Consider the following 7,500-nt stretch of genomic DNA (forward strand, 5'->3'; position numbering starts at 1 on the left):
CTCGTGCCGGAAATAGCCGAAAGAAAAATGCAGGAAAAATCAACCGGAAACGTTGACCTTTGTGCACTGGATGGCCGGATCCAGGTGGTAAGGATGAGAGATGATTTCTTGTTGTGTTTTTTTCTTTCCTATTTGATTCGTGCCGTTCTAAACAAACATTTTCAGATTCTAAAGAAGTTCAACCCAATTTCATTCCCCAAGATTTATGGTGTGGAAATTTCGGGTTTGTCTCCTACCGGCAAAGTGGATGATGAATACTGAAGACGGATGTAAAATGACTAAGTGGAGGACGTTGAATTTAAGCTCCAATTTAACTATTGAATATAAGTTATGTTGACGTTTCGGTTTTGCCTTTTATCAGTAATTTTGCGCGATGAATAATTGATAAGAATGTGGTGTGAAATGACAAATAGGTTGGCAGTGGATTGAAAATTCAATTCAGTTGTTTTAGATAACTACAGTGAGACCGTATTTTCATTCTATCAATAATGGGATGAAGTCACTAAGCTTTTTGTTATTACTTTTTGCCATCCATGTTTTTTAGTATTTTACTTTTTTTGTCATTAAACTGTATAGATAGTTCAAAGATGACGTCACTCAAGCCTTGTTATTGTATTTTGCCATCCGCGTTTGTGAGCGATTCTCACTAAACTGTATTAGCCCGACTTTAAAAGTTCATGATCACACAATGTTTTGTGTGTTGGTCCGTTATACTTCCGGATGGCAATGTTATGAGCTTCTTAGCTAAGCGCATACTATCTATATACCAGACTATAAGCTTTCAAATGTACACGTGGTTGTGTGTGTTGGTCCGTTTTATTTCCGGATGGCAATGTTGTGAGTTTCTTAGCCACGCGCACAATATATATAATATCTTTCCGTGTGCTTGGAATATGTGTTCAAAGTGACCAATATAGTGAAAAGTGTTCACGAATTTTGATATATCTGATATCACGATTGGTCATTTTTGCTCAGCTTGACACATGGGTATGTTTACAACTTTCATAAACAAAGCAGCGTGTTTACATTTGTTAAGAAATATCCAATCGTTGGACAGCAACAAATCATGTGATTGATTCCTTGGTTGGACAAAGACATGAATATAGATCGCTCCCGTTATTGGACGTTGATTACGACAAGAAGACTTATAGATAGAATGAAGTTGACGTCACTCAAGTCTTTGTTATTGTTTTTTGCCATCCGTGTTTATGAGTAATTCTCACTAAACTGTATTGACCAGACTATAAAACGTTCAAAGTTACATAGAGTTTTGTGTGTTGGTCCGTTATACTTCCGTATGTCAACGTTGTAAGCGCATACTATCTATAACGAATGTATCACAATACGTTTCAATAGTCTGATGTCACGCCGCCTGGAAACGGCGGCCATCTTGGTTCTAAACAAAGAAAATCATTACTTTATATTTTTCATGCTGGCTAGAACTTTTCATTTGTCTTGTGATCAGAATGTGTAAAAGTCAAAACATGATCAAATTTATGTTTTTTTTCCTCTGGATACGCTTTTATGCTCGCCGGAGAAATATTTCATACGGGCGTCCGTCATTGTTCCGATAGTTTAGAGCCAGTGTTGCTAAGTTACCATGCGTCATTAGGAAGGAAGTGACGTTACAACTGTTGTAACAGTAAACGACCATGAGGTCTTGCAATATGACGCTCGCCTTCAGACCAGATTGTCAAGGGTTCGAGTCTCATTATGAGAGGGGCATCGTTGAGTCATAGGAAAAGGTTATTTACTCACTGGATTCAGAGTTAAATGAGTACCCTTAGGTAGTATGCGGGGGTAATTTTTGCCGATTTTGGTGTCTGATACCAAAATTGAGTTATTAACATTTTTGGGTACTTGAACTATTTCAATTTTCGATTTTTACCATTTTTAAAGTCCTGATGCCAAATGCTATCAAGTACAATACTCTTCCACAATATAAGTGTAAAAGGGTAGAATTGAGTCGTCACTCCCTCTAACCCCTTTCAGCGTTGTTGCTATCGAAAAAAAAATATAAATAAAAATAATTAAATAATAATTGAGCTTTTTATAACTGTGCTCAAAACACTTTACAAGGGGTCCCTAGTCAACAGCAACATTTAACATGTAGGAGGGGGCATGACGCCTGTTAGGCGATATTACAATTTTTCGGACAAAGACAATGCTGTTAATGGCCAGGTACTCATTTTACACCTTAATACGGTGAGAGAATGTGAGTAAAGAGCCTTTTTCCAAGGACTCAACTATGCGCCGGGCTCGAGGCTCGAACCCAGGACCTTCCGATCCGAAAGCGAGTGTCATACCACTAGACTACATAGCCGCTCAAGAGGCATCATATCTCGTCTTCCATGTTATTAGTTGCTATTGACTTGGGACTTCTTGTAAAGGGCTTTAAGCTCGTTCATTTGATATTCCGTTATAAAACCGCTCAATATATTGGTACACAATCGACGTGCAAATATTATCAGGTCTTATCACCCAATAATTATGAACTCTTTGTTGTAATAGAAATCTAAAAAAAAAAATGACGCAAAATATTGTTCATTACAACATTGTTAAACTAGGCCCATAAATTCGTTCGGATGTCAGACCTGCATATATGTATATTGTCATACAAAATCCACTTCAGTCACATCTCAATTCCTTTATTGATAATAAGAAATAAACCATTGCAACAAAGAGCAGTATGTAGAAAAGAAATTGAATGACAAGGTGATCAATTGCTCCATTTTCAACCAATCAACGTGTACTTATATGCAGGTCTGACATCCCAACGTAATTATGGACCTTACTGAACATTGTTGAAATGAACAAAATTTTGCGATCTATTATTTTATTTTTTCACAATTCCATTACCATAACAAGCCCATAATCTACGAGTAATTGGGTTATCAGACCTGAAAATAAGTGCACGTCAAATCAAATCCTGGAAGAAAATTTGTTATCATTGTTTCGGGCTACGTGAGCATTTCGGGCTTCTTAAAATGAATTAAAGAACAAAAAAGCCCCCATTCAGAAAATAAAAGCTGTATAGGGAATGAGATTAGCGGAAGAGTCGCGTCCCTTGATTGGACGTCACCCATAACCTGTGACGTCATCGGCGGAAAAGTTATTAGAGAGAGAACGTCATGTTGGTTGTGCGCATGCGTCTCTCGTCCTCGCTTCCGGTGAAAGCGGCTTGAGACACTTCAAAACCAAATTGACGTTCTTTCTGTAAGGTGACGTCCAATCAAGGGACGCTATTCTTCCGCTAATCTCATTCCCTATAGATCAAAGATTTAGATGTTTGGTGTAAGGCGAAGTCCACTTATTTGCACATAGATATCTAAATATAGATCTTGTACACGTCGGATTTTTAATTATACATTTTACAATAACGTAAGCTGGAAAGAGCACGTATCAAATGCAGAGCTCTACAGTGACCTCCCCTTCAGTGACCTCGAAGATTCAAAAGAGAAGACTGAGACTTGCGGGGCACTGCTGGAGACACAATGAGGAGATTGCAAGCATTCTTGTGCTATGGGAACCACCTGAGAGAACCAGAAGCAGAGGCAGGCAGAATAAAACCTACATTGACTGTCTGCTGGATGACACAGGAATGGACAACACCCGGGAGCTGCGTACGCTTATGGAGGACAGGACAGAATGGCGAAGACTTGTGGCTCATGTTGGGCGCCCCAAGGGACGGCCCAAGTAAGCTAAATACTAACGAAAGAGTGAAAATGGAGAGTCTTCGTATGGGAACAAAACAGATAATGGACGTTTCGGGTACAAACCCTTCGTCAGCACAACAGTACACAAATAAACGCGGAAAACAAATAAAATATGACGATACAAGTTATTTTTCATTATATTTTATTTGTTTTCCACGTTTATTTGTGTACTGTTGTGCTGACGAAGGGTTTTGTACCCCAAACGTCCATTGTCTGTTTTGTTCCCATTTTCACTCTTTCGTTAGTATTTTACGATCACCGGCTTCAGGCAGCCCCTCCCGTTTTATACTTTCCCAAGTAAGTTAGTATTTTACAATAACTTAACATTTCCAATAGAGAACAAAATAAATTGTGATGTGAAAAACGAACAATCAGGAAACGAAACAAAACAACAAGAAAAAAAAAACACAAGAAAAAACAAAACAAACAAAGCAAAACGGGAAAGTAAAACAAGAAAATAAAAACACCACAACTGATTCAAATCTCATAGGAAGAGGACTGGATACATAGCAAATGGCACTCATCACCCATTTAGCCAAGACCATTTCGTCTTGTAATGACAGCGTCTCAACTCTCCCTACTTTTTCCCAATCTCATTCAGCCTTGCAGAGATTTAAGATCATCGTATTTATGTTGCCTTGAGAAAGATAACTCTTAAGACAAATAGAACTATTTAAAACAGTCAATTTTAGTTTAGCCAAGCTTAACAGGAAACCGGGCGTCTTTCTGGAGATATGTATTCATTAAAGGGGAACAACAAATAAAATTAAACATACGTTTGTGTCCCCGAAGAGTTGTTCCCCTTGAGTGATTATTTGCAGAAGTACTGCGTATAATGATTTTCACGGTAAAATAACTATTCTCTCCAGTATAAGCGCTCTCCGGTCTCTGAAAATTAGTTTTTCTCCGGCACTGAAGACAACAATGTGTTTTCTGATTAAAATGACGTGTTCTGTTGTCGAATGGCTTGAAGTCGAATGAGAGTGTGTTAGTTTGAGAGGGAAAGAAGAGGAGGGATGGTTGAAACATTTTGTGTGACTTAGAATTGAGATTTCGAACGTTTCAATTTTTTCTTCAAGTCAGAAACTTGAAAAGATCGTGTTTTGTTTTGTTTTGTTTTTGTTACCCCAATCCAATCCATGAAAATTTCCCCGTTCCCACCTCTCCGACTTGATCATTCGTTCACATTTTGAAATCTATTAGCTTATCTGTAATATTACTTTAATGAGAATAATTTATTTCCTCCGTTTATTGTATCATTTCATATATATATATATATATATATATATATATATATATATATATATATATATATATATATACCCTCTAGTATGACTCAATTGTTTGTTTAATGCGCTTTTAAATCGCTTTGAGCACATTTAGTGGATATTGCACTGTACAAAGCTCAATTTATTATAATTTATTTATTTAATTTAAAAAATCCCTTTATTCATGCCATAGGGGAAATTTGTCTCTAGGTTCTATTCCAATGGAAAAGTGGAATAAAGCAGGCGTCAGCCGCAGTGCAGAGCGCCGCAAATTAACTAGGGCGAGGTGACTTGCTCAAGGCCACACAGCGCACGGGTAATCGAACTCGCTGAGCCACGCTGCTCCTAAATCTGTTTTGGCACAGTAATCGATTATTTGAATTTTTTTGGAATTACCATCTGGCCTCCCTATGCCAGATTGATTTGCGCTCACCTACATACTTCATTGCCAGACTAATTTGAGATACCTCTGTGTTGAGCCCATTTGATGAAGTTTGTCAGGACTCTAAATGGCGAAGTGTCTGGTGTGCTGCTATGTGATCTAGTGGTATGAAATTCGCCTTCGGAACGGATGGTCCTGGGTTCCAGTCCGGTTCTATGAGGTGCATAATTGAGTCGTTGGAAAAGGATATTTACGCATATCCTCCCTCTGTATTCAGATGTAAACTAAGTACCTGGACAGCAACATCGTTGTCTCCGTCGAAATAAAATTGTTGTAATATCGCCTAACAGGTGTCATGTCTTGTTCTACATATGCAAGTGTTGCTGTTGGCTAGGGACTTCTTGTAAATCACTTTGAGCCCGTTTAATGGACATTGCGCTAAATTTATCCCCCCCCCCTTTTGTACTTTATTTCATTTCTGATTATAGCTTCGTACATCTTAGAGATTTAAGTGAACACTAATTTGTTGTTAAAATCTGTGAACCTTAACAAGTAAAAAAAAAAAGAATTATGCCCTTCCGCCAAGACATCATAAGATATCGTCGCCTAGGCATTCCACGAAGGAATATAGATAATTCATCAAACAAGATGTCTGATGTCAACAGGAATCACCCATGTTGTCCAAGTGAGCAAATCGGGAGTTAATAATCTTGCTAAAGGAAAAAAAACCAAAAGTGCCTGAAGCGGGGATCGAACCCGGGACCTTCTGGGTCATAGTGCAATGCCTTAACCACTCGGCCACTTCAGCCCCAAGTAAGTTTAAAAAAAAAAATATTATAAACAGTCAACAGCTTCAAATAGACATAGCGGTAAGTTTTGGGGTCATAACGTTCCTTCAGTCAACGGAAACAGCATCAACGACAGCTTCTATACATTTCTTGTCATTGGGTGGAGAGGCGTTGCCCCTTGGATAGCGTCATACGATTCTACCTTATTTCATTCACTAAGAGGCGATTTAAGGGTGGGTTGTGCGGCTATGTGGTCTAGTGAATTGACACTCGCTTTCGGATCGGAAGGTCCTAGGTTCGAGCCTCGCGCTCGGAGCATAGTTGAGTCCTTGGAAGAGGCTCTTTACTCACATTCTCTAACCGTACTCAGGTGTAAATGAGTACCTGGCCGTTAACAGCGTTGTTTTTGTCAGAAAAATTGTAATATCGCCTAACAGGCGTCAATTCCCGTCCTACATGTTAAATGTTGCTGTTGACCAGGGACCCATTGTAAACCGCTTTGAGCACATTTAGTGGATATTGCGCTATATAAAGCTCAATTTTTTAATTATTAAGGGGCACAACTCAGTATATATTTTTTGTTAAACATTAAAAAAATTTATTTAGAGTCCTTCCTTCCCTTACCGACCATTTCCCCGACCGACCAAATAGACAACACACGAGCGTTTTTGTTTTGATACGTCTTGAATTGAATGACTGTAGTTGAAATAACCCGATTACATCGTCTGCGAAGACTACTTCCGGCACTGCAAACTGTCAGAATAGCAAGTTGTAGCGAAAACTCACCTTGAATCGCGCACGCGCGCACACACACACACACACACACACACCTTCACAACGACACACACAAGATCACTTTGTATTCATTATCAAAACGAATTTTTTTTTGGTTCTTATCATCAGGCATTTAGTTCACGAACGCCATGACGTAATCTTATGTCCACTTTTGTGAAGGTCTGATAGCCGGACGCAACAGAGAACAAACGTGTGATACCAAAAAGCTGGTTCCTATCTCATTGGAAGTGTAACAATCTCTTCCGGAGGACTGGATTCATATCTTGTGTACTTGATCTTCTTGTTTCAGAGTGATGGCGTCTAATTTTAGAAAACGGTAGAGGCTGCCTGAAGCCGGTGATCGTAAAATACTAACGTAAGAGTGAAAATGGAGAGGCTTCGTTCGTGTATTGTTGTGCTGACGAAGGGTTTGTACCCGAAACGTCCATTGTCTGTTTTGTTCCCATACGAATCCTCTCCATTTTCACTCTTTCGTTGGCATCTAATTTTCTAGTCTAAATATATTTTGAGAGGTAAGCATTAATTGAATTCTTAGTGACAAGACACATTCT

This window comes from Berghia stephanieae, chromosome 14 (assembly GCF_034508935.2).
Source record: "Berghia stephanieae isolate SIO BIC M18660-M18661 chromosome 14, UCSD_Bste_1.3, whole genome shotgun sequence".
Taxonomy (NCBI): Eukaryota; Metazoa; Mollusca; class Gastropoda; order Nudibranchia; family Aeolidiidae; genus Berghia; species Berghia stephanieae.